Source organism: Nelusetta ayraudi, unplaced genomic scaffold, assembly GCF_046127955.1.
Source record: "Nelusetta ayraudi isolate G7.1 ecotype Tasmania unplaced genomic scaffold, CSIRO-AGI_Nayr_v1 ptg000135l, whole genome shotgun sequence".
Classification (NCBI taxonomy): Eukaryota; Metazoa; Chordata; class Actinopteri; order Tetraodontiformes; family Monacanthidae; genus Nelusetta; species Nelusetta ayraudi.
The window spans coordinates 4,525,876-4,526,314 of record NW_027466185.1 but is presented as its reverse complement, the minus strand read 5'-3'; positions in this window follow the sequence as shown (position 1 = coordinate 4,526,314).

The window sequence follows — 439 nt, the reverse complement described above, 5'->3', positions numbered from 1 at the left end:
GTCGCGCTTCTGAGTGAAGAAAAAAGGAAATTATATCAGGAGCTGCAGGCATGGGGGGAATGGTAATTTTCTACCATACATTTTTCTTTTTTTTTTTTTTTTTTTACAAATGCATAATGCATTTGCCCGAGTGGACGCGCCTTCATCAACTCCGTAGTGTTTTAATTATTGGCATGAAAACCAACATGGCCTTGAAGAGGCATTTAACATTGTTGCGCCATTAGATTACAAAATAAAGATAATTGTAATCAGTTACATTACTGGAAACATGTGTAATTAATTTACAGTTACTTGTGGAGTTAGACATGATTACAATTTTAACTGCATGTAACCAATTTTTGCAAAAAAGGCTTTATTTTTTGTTGCTTTGCGTGGTTTTCTCATGCACGGCCTCAGCACGAGCATCGTCCCTTTCTGTTTGCTTTCACCAATGAAAGTT